Source organism: Felis catus, chromosome X, assembly GCF_018350175.1.
Source record: "Felis catus isolate Fca126 chromosome X, F.catus_Fca126_mat1.0, whole genome shotgun sequence".
NCBI classification, from domain to species: domain Eukaryota; kingdom Metazoa; phylum Chordata; class Mammalia; order Carnivora; family Felidae; genus Felis; species Felis catus.
This window is the reverse complement of record NC_058386.1, coordinates 41,788,854-41,800,785: the sequence shown is the minus strand read 5'-3', so window position 1 is coordinate 41,800,785 and position 11,932 is coordinate 41,788,854.

Sequence of the window (11,932 nt, the reverse complement as noted above, 5' to 3'; positions counted from 1 at the left end):
CAAATGGCAAACTTGGAGAAAATATTTGCAATATTTTAGCACAGTCAAGGGCTAATCTGTAATATGGAAACCAGGGGCCAGCAAGCCTTTTATGTAAAGGAGTAAATATTTTTGGCTTTGATGGTCCCTGTCACAACCAATCAACTCTGCAGTTGTAGTGTAAAAACAGCATAAACAATAGGTAAACAAATGAGTTTGGCTGTGTTCCTACAACACTTCATTTATAAAAACTGGTGATGGACTAGATTTGGCCTATGGGATCTGCTTTGCTGACCCCTGACCTAAAGAACTCTGAGAAATTGAGAGACAAGGGTCTCAAAAACCTCATGAAAATGGAGGCATGAACAGACAATTCACATAAAAAGATACAATATGGCCACCAAACACATTTTTTAAGTTTAAATTCACTTGCGATTAGAGAAATGTACATCAAAATAACACTGAGGTTCCATTTCTTATCTGTCATATTGGTAAAAATTAAAAGTATAACAATATATTGTGCTGGTGAGATTGTGGGTAAACAAACACTTGTATATTTCTGATAGGAATGCAAACTGGTTCAACCCTTCTGGCAGGGAATTGGGCAATACCTGACAAAATCACATTTCCTCTTACCTCTTAAATCAGCAGTCCCATGTCTAGAAATATACCCTATCTACAACAAAAGGAATATTACGAACTGATATAAAGCATTGTTGAGAACATACTGTTAAGTGAAAAACAGCAAAGCTCTAAAGAGTATCTAGAGTATGCTACACTTCATAGAAAGAAGGCGATATAAGAAGACATACATGTGCTTGTCCATTTATATGAAAGAAACACAGGAAGATAAAGCAGAAACTAAAGAGCTTATTTACCTAGAGGGGATAAATGGAAACAGGACAGAGTAGTAGGAATAAGAAGGTAAGAGACAATTTTCTGAATATATCTTTTTGGTATAGTGTCACATACTCCAAAAAAATTACAATGTGGAGGGAACCATAAATTGCATAAAATTAACAAATTAATGTGCCTGGTATACCTATATTAAAAATTAATATTATAAGGACACTGAAGACGAGGAGAAAGAAAAGAATTGGCCTAAGTGTTCCAATTATCAGTAGAGGGCACTAGAAAGACACAGAATGAGGAAAAGATTTCTCTTCCTAGTTCTGGTATGCCTCTCTCCCCGGGCTCCCACAGCACCCATGGCTTCTGCAACTCATCTCTAGGTGGCCAGCAGCACCCAGAACCCAGCAGCATGTGGCACATCCCATGAACAGCGTCCCCCAGCATCCCCTGGGTGGCTTTGCTGTTGAGTTCCAAAGTGTGACTCCTGCCTGTGGACAGCTTCCCTCTGTATCCCACAGGGCAAGCCCCATCAACACAGCAGATCAGCGAACTTCTCTGCCACCCAATGTGTCTGCCATACCAGACAGTGAGATCCAGTTCTAAGCCAGGGTGGAGAGATGGGCAGTGGCCTCTTTCAGACGTTTTATCTCAGCACTAGAGACAATGGTTACTCCACATATATGCTACTACTCTTCTATTCTTTAGAGTTCTCTTTACTTCTTACTAGACAATCTTCTATTACTTTAATTACTTTAGTTACTATTAAATAATCATAGTTAGGGGTGCCTGAATGACTCAGTCGGTTAAGCCTCTGACTTCGGCTCAGGTCATGATCTGGTGGTTCGTGAGTTCGAGCCCCGCGTCGGGCTCTGGGCTGACAGCTCGGAGCCCGGAGCCTGCTTCAGATTGTGTCTCCCTCTGTCTGCCCCTCCGCTTCTTGCACGCTGTCTCTCGCATTGTCTCAAAAATAAATAAACATTTTAAAAATTTTTAAATAAATAATCATAGTTAATGATTACTTATATTAAACCTTCTCTCTTAAAATTACTGTGTGGTTTCTGTCTCTTGGTTTGGAGTCTAAGAATGCGTTAGGTAACACTGGAAAATAGTATTTGACTAGTCAATGAGCACACTTGGTGCTCAGATTTTGGTCTGTCAATACTGTTCTCCAATAAAAGGAATCTGCTTCTTAGAAAAATGGTGGAGCCCAGGGCTAGAACAGGGAGACTGCGAGATGAGTGTGAAACATCTTGTGGTGCCAAAAAGTAAGAATATGTCCCCAAAAAGGACAGGGCAAGTCAAAAAGATACAGGAGCCAACCTGGAGGAGCTCCTAATGGCCAAATTATATTCTTGGATTATAACCCATGGAATAAAATAAATATCCATAAGTCCATATTGACATAAATATATGATGGAATAAATTAATAAGTGTGGGAAGAGAGACAAATAACTTGGAGAATTCCATGTAATTTGTATAGATACTCCCTCTTCCAGGAGGCAGTGTTTAACATCCTCCCCCCACCCCCGGGGGTGGGGGTATTCTTAGTAACTTGCTTGCCAAGAGTAGAGTATGAAATGACAGGGGAGTAAATTTACAATGGGGAAATCTGGCAAACACCCGTCAAGTAATCAAGGTTGACATTATTGGTGATAATGTACACCTGATATGAAGTGATGAGCCTGGCACTTTACTTCTGTGGTATTCTTTCCCAAATCCAAAACCTAATCTAGTAATGAGGAAAATGTCAGATAAAACCAGCTGAAAGACATTCTATCAATCACCTGACCAGTGCTCCTCAAAACTGTCAAGGCCATCGCAAACAAGGAAATTTTAAGGAACTGTTACACTCTACAGGAGGCAAAGGGACATGATGACTAAATGTAAAGTGGCATCCTGGATGGAATCCTGGAACAGAAAAAGGAGAGCAGTTTAAAACTAGTGAAATCCAAACAAAGTGTATAGTTTAGTTCATGGTAATGTGATAATGTTGGTTACTTAGTTGTGACAAATGTACCATAGAAATGTAAGATATGAACAATAGAAAAACTGGGGGATGGGTACATGGGAACTCTCTGTACTCTCTTTGAAACATTTCTCTAAGTCTAAAGCTATTCTAGATAAAAAGTTTATTTCAAAATAAGAAAAGGACACAGGAGCCATCCTGAAGGCACTCCCAATGTCCATAGTTAAAACAATTTGAACCACACAATAAATAATGATAGCATTCGAGGATAACCCAGAGAATTAAATAACTATCCATGAGTTCAGACTGATATATAGAGAAAATTTAATAAATGAAAGAGAAGGAATAACTCTTTCATACAGAAGAAATCCAATGAATAACTATAGAAGAAATGAGGAAAATACAAAATAACTATTGGGCAAACACCACAGTAATATGTATGTAGGAAAGATCCACTGATGGATGAAAAAATTAGTGGACAAAAGTTGGAATAGAAGCAGAATATTTGCATAGTCTCAAAGTATCTCCCTCAAGATATTTATTAAATACAACATGAAAATTAGAAACTTCACAATGGAGAAACCAGGAGATACTACCTTAACCTCAAGGTTAACATTGACATCATGTACCTCCTAATAAGGTACACTGAGATGGACATTTCTGTGGTATTCTTGCTAAAATGCATAACTTCAACTAATCATGAGAAAACATCAGACAAACAGAAACTGAGAGACATTCTACAAAATGCCTGAATTGTACTCTTCCAAAGTGTCAAGGTCATGAAAGACAAGGAAAGATAGGAACTGTTAAAGATTGGAGGAGATCCTGAAACAAACAAAAAAAAGATCTCAGTGGAAAGATTGGTGAAATTTGAATTCGGTTTAACAGTGTTGTGCCAGGGGAAAAGGAAGGTCTAGTGTGGATCAGCTGAGCATCTGCAAAGAGCCAATGGATAGTGCATGGCCTGTGCTGGGGATCAGAGGTAGCATCTCCCTGCCTAGGGCCATTGGCCACTCCTACCTGGACCTTGCCTGCAGACACTCTGTAGGGAGCTGCCTTCCCCAGATGTGGGACTGACCCTCCCATCCCACCTTTCCTCCATCAGCTGCGTCACATTTTCCACTGAAACACACAAGGCTCTGGATGTGGGACATCAGCCACACGGTGCTCACTCTCAGCAGGAGGATGGTGAGCTGTCTCAGGGGCAGCAAGTCTGGAATCTGCTGCTTCTGTGACCCACCTGCCCCTCCCCTGAGGCCCTGGTGACCATTAATGAGTATTTCACTGTATTTTCACTGCAACCCTGTCAGCTAGATGACAATGGTTATCATTAGGCACATTTGACAGTAGAAGCAGCCGAAGTGCAACGATGCTAGGTCATTTGCCCCAAGGTCACGCTGCTAGCAAATGGAAGGACAGGGAAATATGTAAGCCAAGGTCAGCTGGCTCCAAAGTGTCCACACTCTGCAATAGTGAATCCCATACAGGGCCAGTTCCCAGTATACGACACTTCTATTTTCTATTGTCTTCAAAGCACTCAGGCTGAGAGGTGACAACATTTCATGTACGTAAACAGAACTTTTGCATATTTCAGTGCACATCCAGGGCAATCTACATGGCCCTCCCTCTTGTGACAGAGAGGAAAACTCAAACTCACCCTCCCCACCTCCTTCTTGGACCCTGGAAACCAGGTGTACATCAGGTCCCCCAGTGACAGACCAACTCAGGACTGTTGATCTGTGGTCACCTCAGGCCCCGGTCCCTGGGACCATACCTCTGATTCCTCTTGCTGCCAGTCATTTGCTGAGCAGCAGAAGCCACCCATGGCTGGACTACAGGGACTGCCAGAGGACACTTCAAAGTCCCCAATTACTGGCATGTCCCAGGCTCCTCACATCATTAATCCAGTGATGGCCAATTACTACATCCAAGAGACAGCCCTTATCTGCTTTCCACGGGAACTTCAAATAATACGCAACACAGGCGTGCCAGTGCCATGCCCCCAGCAGGTTTCCAATCATCATTCTTCCCAGACTGTCAATCACTGGCCCACACAGTTTCCAAAAGTGACTTATGGAGAGGCCAAACACTGACCATTCCTGAAGGACATAGGTTATGGCTCCCACTCCAGAAACCAACCCACTGTCCCTCATAAATGTTCATAAAAACTTTATTCATAATAGATCCAAACTATCCAACAACAGGAGACTATATAAACAACCTGTGGTATATCCATACAATGAAATACTATTCCGCAATAAAATGGAACCAAAAGCCTGATACACACAACATCATAGAGGAATCTCAAAATCAATATGCTGAGTAAAAGAAGCCAGAAAGAAAAGAGTACATATTGTATGGTTCCATTTAAATGAAGTTCTAGAACAAACAAAGCTAATCCATAGTGATAGAAGTCAGAATAATGCTTACCACTGAATGGGGAGGATTGGCTGAGAAGAGGCCATAACTGAACTTTCTGGAGTGATGGAAATATCTTGGTCAGGGTGAAAGTACATGGGCCTATACATTTATGAAAACTCAACACACTACATACCTAATACGGGAACATTTTAATGTATGTAAATTATACCCCAAATTTAAAAAATAGAAATATGTGGGAATATATATTTTGGGTCAATTTGTACCAACAAGATAGTTACCTGTATGCATGTCTATGTAAAATCTGTAGGGTACCGACTCTTGGGAAACACCTGCTGGTAACCCAATGGAGATGGAATCATGGGAAAAGATTAGCAAACCGTCCTCACTGCTCTACACTATCGCATCCCTCCTTCGCGGAGTGAAAAAGATTTTTCTTGCATACTAACCAAATTAGTCATGGGGAACTGTGCACTTTAAAGAGTCCATGAAGTGGGGCGCCTGGGTGGCTCAGTCGGTTAAGTATCCAACTTCGGCTCAAGTCATGATCTCATGGTTCAGTTCATGGGTCAGAGCCCCGCGTTGGGCTCTGCGCTGACAGCTCTGAGCCTGGAGCCTGCTTCAGATTCTGTGTCTCCCTCTCTCTTCGCCCCTCCCCCACTCATTCTCTCTCTCTCTCTCTCTCTCTCTCTCTCTCTCTCTCTCTCTCTCTCTCTCAAAAATAAATAAACATTAAAAAATTAAATATTCCATGAAGTGAAATGACCTCTTGGTGACTGTGGGAGACTTTCTGACATCATTCACTCAGCATATATTTATGGCACTAATCCTGGTCCAGGCATTGTTGTAGCCCTGAGGAGAGAAAAAACTGATCCATCCTCTCTACTCCTGCAGTTGTCACTACTCTGTCCCCAACACCCTCAAGTGAAACTTCAGGCAGGGAGAGGACAACAGGAAGATCCCCATGGGTGCAAAGGTTAGAGAAGCAGAATCTGTGAAAGCATCAATATGCTCAGGAGAAACAGACCTATGCTCCTTCAAAAAGGTGTGAGTTGGTATTGTTCTGAGATAAATCCTGTATTCTACATTTTGTTTTGCTTGTTAACTTTTCTTTTATTGAGGTATAATATACACAGTAAAGTGTATAATATGCTCAAGTATTAAGTGTACAGTTTGATGAGTTTTGACAACTCACTCAAACCAAGATATAGAATATTCCCCAGAAGTCTCCCTCATGACACTTTTGGTCCACACACTGCCTCCCACCAAGGTAACTGCTGACCTTCTTTCTGTCACTGTAGACTAGATGCATCTGTTCTAGACTTTCAGGTAATCACACAGTACACAGTATTGCATATGGAGTCACAGAGTCATATGGAATCCATACATCTGTAGTTATATGGAGTATTTTGTGTCTGGTTTCTTTCACTCAGCATAATGCTTTTGACATTCATCCATGTTGTATCAGTATTTTTCTTTTCATTGCTGAGTAATATTCCATCCTATGAATGTATCAAAATTTGTCTACCCATTCACAAGTTATTGGAAATTTAGACTGCTTCCTGTTTTTCCCTATTGTGAATGAATTATCAGATTTACTAGATTCACTATAACTCCATCCTTGATTTCTTTCTTGTGGTCAAGGAAGGAAAACAAGAAGCCTAAAGTCACTGAAAGTGAAAGAAAGTGCAACTTGGAAAGGAGTGTGGTTGTGAAGCTAGCTTTGGTCTTTGTGGCTTATACAGGGGACCTAGCAAAAAAATAAATAAACAGATAAGCAAGGTTTAACCAGTTTGGTTATTTGTGGTGTTTTTTAACCAACTTCAGGAAAGCAGGGTGGAGACTTTCCAGAATAGGCTCCCTAAATAATGTACCAAAGTGAAGGGATTTCTTTACCCCCACAGAGCAGGGCTTCTCTGTGATTTGTTATTGCATGGGCTGGACAGGAGGAGATCTTAAGCCCAGTTTCTTGTTTAGCTGATGAGAATAGAAAGTGTTAGAAAATAGCAAAGAGGCCAAGGATGTGGGTATGAGTACTCCAGATCCCAATCAGGGAATGACCGTGTCCAGTCTTTCCCAGGGCTTATGAGGCATAGCTCATGGGGGTGGCAATGAGGAGAGAAAACACTTGGAGTACCTCACCCTACATAATTGGCCACAAGTGAGCATCATGTCCACATTCTGCTACGATAAATATGTCACCTCTGTTGTACATATTGTGAAAACTTCACGTGACAGCCCTGTTTCCCATGGCCCAGGAAACACATAAGTCCCCCAAAGAAGAACTGTGATCTGCTGAGCACCTAGAAGGGTAACGGAACAGACATACCCCTGAATGTTGGTATTTCACATGGGCAGAACAAGCTAGGGAAATGATAGGCAGAAAAAACTTTCCAACACATGAACTATTTAATTTATTCTCCCACTAAATCCTAATATACATATATATATATATATATATATATATATATGGATTATTATTGCCATTTTACTGATCCAGGTATAGAGAGTTTAGATTATATGCCTGAATCTTTATGAATTCTGTGATTGAGCCAAGTTTACAATCCAGATTTTTTGGCCCCAACACCTTGTCTTTGATCCTACTATAACATCTATAAGTGTGGTAGTGATACCTGAAGATGTTCACTAGAGGCATCAAATCTGAGTTGTTCCCCAACATCCTCGCAAATGATAGCTGTGATCAAGTGACAGCAAGTGATAGCTGAAACAGGTAAAGTGTGGTATCACAGATTTCCCATTTTTTCTTAGTATTTCTATCAAGTTTTGGTTTGTATGTTTTGAGAGCATTATATGTGTATTAAGTGCATATGGTTTTAGAATTAAGCCTTTTTAAAGTGATTTGAACTTTTTTATCATTATGCAGTTATTCCTTTAATATTTTGACTTTAATGTCTATATTGTCTACTGTTAATATAACTACACCATCCTTAGACTTTCAACATTTCTTCTTTTTATTTAAAGGCTATCATTTCTTTTCTTTTTTTTTTTTTTTAATTTTTATTTAGGGCGCCTGGGTGGCTTAGTCGGTTCAGCGTCCGACTTCAGCTTAGGTCATGATCTCACCATTCCTGAGGCCGAGCCCCGCATCAGGCTCTATGCTGACAGCTCAGAACCTGGAGTCTATTTCAGATTCTCTGTCTCTCTGTCTCTGCCCCTCCCTCACCCATGCTCTGTCTCTCTCTCTTAAAAGTAAATAAACATTTATCTCTCAAAAAAATAAACATTAAAAAATCTAAAAATTTTTATTTAAATTCTAGTTAGTCAACATATAGTGTAATATTGGTTTCAGGAGTAGAATTCAGTGATTCATCACTTACATATAACACCCAATGTTCGTCATAACGAGTGCCTTCCTTAATACTCATCACCCATTTAGCCCATCCCTTACCCACCTTCCTCCATCAACCCTCAGTTTGTTTTCTATAGTTAAGAGTGTCTTATGGGTTGTTTCCCTCTCTCTCTTTTTTCCCCTTCCCATATGTTCATCTGTTTTGTTTCCTAAATTTCACATGTGAGTGAAATCATAGGGTATTATTTCACTTAGCATAATACAGTCTAGCTCCATTCTTGTCTTCCAAAAGGCAAGATTTCATTCTTTTTGATAGCTGAGTCATATTCCATTGTATATATATACACCACATCTTCTTTATCCATTATTAGTCAATGAACACTTGGGCTCTTTCCATAGTTTGGCTACTGTTGATAATGCTGCTATAAACATTGGGATACATGTACCCCTTTGAATCAGTATTTTTGTCTCCTTTGGGTAAATACCTAGTAGTGCAATTGCTGGATTACAGGATAGTTCTATTTATAACTTTTTGAGGAACCTCCACACTGTTTTCCAGAGTGGCTGCACCAGTTTGCATTCCCACCAACAGTACATGAGGGTTCCTTTTTCTCCACACCCTCGTCAACACGTGTTGTTTCTTGAGTTTTTTATTTTAGTCATTCTGACACATGTGAAATGATATCTCATTGTGGTTTTGATTTGCATTTCCCTGATGATGAGTGATGTTGAGCATGTTTTCATGTGTCTGTCAGCCATCTGGATGTCTCCTTTGGAGACAGATGTGCACACAGAGAGATGCCTAGTCAATCAGCACTGTTAAGAAATAGGCCCATATAGACATTCAGGAGACAATATGAATATATAAGTGGACAGAGGACACACAAACTATGTAGAAATAACACCTATCTTATCTGCTTTCAAGTTCAGAACCAAGAAACACAGGAGACAGGCAGAGATGGATCTGTTTATTACTGTTAAAAGCTGGGAGATAATTTACTCATAATAGTGCATATTACTAAACTGAGAAAAATCAGTATTCCCTAAGCATGGCAGAAGGGAAGAATGGATAATAGATAAGTAGCTAGAAGCATTTGCCATACTAGAGCAGAAAATAAGCCCCAACAAATATCAAAGAATCAATTTAATAAAGATAATGTTCTTTGTACACAATTTGATATTACAAGACAAAAATATAATTGAAATATACACATATTAAATAGTAAATAAAATTTGAAATAAACCATGTATCACTTAAGTTGTCATTATGGAAATGTGACAATATTTAGAATGAAATTCGAAGGCAATGGTAAATAATAAGCCTTGTGTGATGTAGCTAAAGAATTAGTTAAAGGGACATTTATAGTCTTAAATGTTTACATTGCAAAAGAACAAAAATTAATGACCTAGTGGTCCATTCTGAAGGTGAGATACTGATAAAGGCAATTACATATCTATAGCATTTATAAGGTTTCACTCCCATTTTAAGTTCCCACGTGTACAGTAAGTGAAAACATCCCTAGTTTCCTTCCAGCACGAAATCTCACGTGTTTCCCGAGGGAAGAGGAATCACCAAAGTCTTTCCACAAATTTTGCACTCATAGGGTTTTTCCCCAATGTGTATTATCCTGAGCCCTCAGACTGAAATCTTTTCCCTGTTGATTATGCTCAGAAGATTTTTTATCCAGTGTGCATCTTTGGGTGACTCCTAAGCGATGTGGGACAACCAGAGGTATTTTCAGCCTAATATCCATACAGTTTCTCCATTACAGAGTCTCTTTTGCTTTTTAAGGTAAGCATTTGTGTTGGACACTTTTCCACATTGATTTCATTCATAATGATTTGCTCTATTGTGAATTCTCATGTATGCCTTAATGGATATGCTTACACTAAAGGTCTTCCCACATTGAATACATCCAAAGGATTTCTCCTATTAATCTTAAAACGAAAACTTCAGTTGTTTTACCAGAAAAAGAGGAATTTATTTGGGAATAGCAAACATTTGCAATCTGAGACAAGCAAGCTGCAGCAAAAATATGGGCTTTGTCTGGAGTACAAAGGAGAAGAATACTCTTTTACAGAGGAAAAGGGGAAGTTGGGAAGGATTTTTTAAAGTTTATTTATTTATTTTAAGAGAGATGGAGGGAGAGAGAATGAAAGAGAGAAAGAGAATGAGTGGGAGAGGGACAGAGAGATCAGAATAGAGAATGCCAAGCAGGCTCTCTGCTGTCAGCACAGAGCCGGACATGGGGCTTGATCCCATTAACCATGAGATCATGACCTGATCTGAAATCAAGAGTCAGACTCTTAACCAACTGAGCCTGCCAGGCACCCCTGAGAAGGCTTTTATAAACAAGAAGGCTATTGGAGTAAACTGGGAATTCCAAGTATAGTGGTTTCTCATTGGCTGAGCTATGACTTTCATTGGCTGGGCTATTGGTGGGGGAGGAAGAAAACTTCCTCCTGCTGGAATAGTAAAATAGAATTAGCTTGCAAGGTTACTCTCTTCCTGCTGGGTCTGCAATTGACAAGTGGCAGGGCATGAGAGCTTCCCCTGCTGGCCTCCCTAAGTCCATTCTAAATAAGGTTTCCTTTTATTAATTTTCATACTCTCCAGTGTGAGTTTTCACATGATTCCTAAGTGTAGGGAAATCCCTGATGGTTTTTCCAAATTCATTGCATTCATAGACCTTCAGCCTGGTATGTATTCTCTGGTACTGAGTAAAGAGTTAGCTCTTATGTTGAAAACTTCAAAAGAAATGGTATATTCATTGGGTTTCTCTTCAGAATACAATCTCTCCTATTGATGAAGAGATGAGTGATGACTGTGGAAATTCTATTCATTGCTTTCAACCCATTCATTCCATCCCCACTGGAATTCTGTCCTGCCATTATGTCTATGAAGGACATTATATTTTTGAATGATTTCCTGTGCGTGTATATGGCTCCTCCCTTAAGTTTTTTTCCAGGTTGAAAGGGTGATTCTTCTGCAATGAGGCATGCTTGTTATTTTCATACACAGATTTTATAATGGTTTAAGGCTTAATTATTTTATAAACACTCAATATCTGAGTCAAGTTAATGGAAACACATACATGAATTTTCAGTGGAAATGTGTTTTGAGCTAAGTTTATAATATTCATAGGCCCTTTCCTGCTTTCTCCTGAGTGAATTCCACTTGCTTAGATGCCTTTCCCAGTTTTTAGATGGTGCATTAGTTTCCTGTTGCCTCTTCCACAAATTACCACAAACTTAGTGGCTTAAAACAACACAAATGTATTACCTTACAGTTGTGGAGGTCAGAAGTCTGAAATCGATTTTGCTGGACTAAAGTCAAGGTGTTGGCAGTGCTTGTTCTTTCTGGAGGCTCTGAGGAAAGAACCTGCTTTCTTACCTTTTTCAGCTTGTAGTGGCTGCCTGTATTTCTTGGTTTGTGGGCCCCTCCT